Source organism: Buceros rhinoceros, unplaced genomic scaffold (assembly GCF_000710305.1).
Source record: "Buceros rhinoceros silvestris isolate BGI_N320 unplaced genomic scaffold, ASM71030v1 scaffold18155, whole genome shotgun sequence".
In the NCBI taxonomy this organism is placed as follows: domain Eukaryota; kingdom Metazoa; phylum Chordata; class Aves; order Bucerotiformes; family Bucerotidae; genus Buceros; species Buceros rhinoceros.
The window spans coordinates 16141-16457 of NW_010411334.1; the positions used below are offsets into that span (position 1 = coordinate 16141).

The window sequence follows — 317 nt, forward strand, 5'->3', positions numbered from 1 at the left end:
GGCCGGCGCAGCCCCGAGCTGGACCCAGCCCTGCAGAGGGGTCTCCCCAGAGTGGGATTAGAGGAGCAAAAGCCCCTTCCTCGACCTGCTGGCCACTAGAAAGCATGGGGTCATCAAGCATACACTGAAAAGCAGGGGAGGAGACAATGTTGTGGTGATAGGTATCTTAACTGACTACAGGTAATCAAAGTATTTGGGAGAGCAGATGAGTTTACTAATCCAGAATGGTGAAGTTTGGTTGTGTTTAAGACATTTGCATAGCTGAACATGTGAACTAACTTGGTTGTTGCTTTTTTTGGGGGGGGGGGGGGGGGGGG

At 51.7% G+C, this 317-nt stretch overlaps 1 protein-coding gene across 2 annotated transcripts in view; it reads left to right on the forward strand.

Annotated features, from left to right (window-relative positions):
• Positions 1-317, forward strand: part of MARCH7 (membrane-associated ring finger (C3HC4) 7, E3 ubiquitin protein ligase) — a 21269-nt gene that overhangs the window by 11020 nt on the left and 9932 nt on the right. The window lies entirely within an intron of this gene.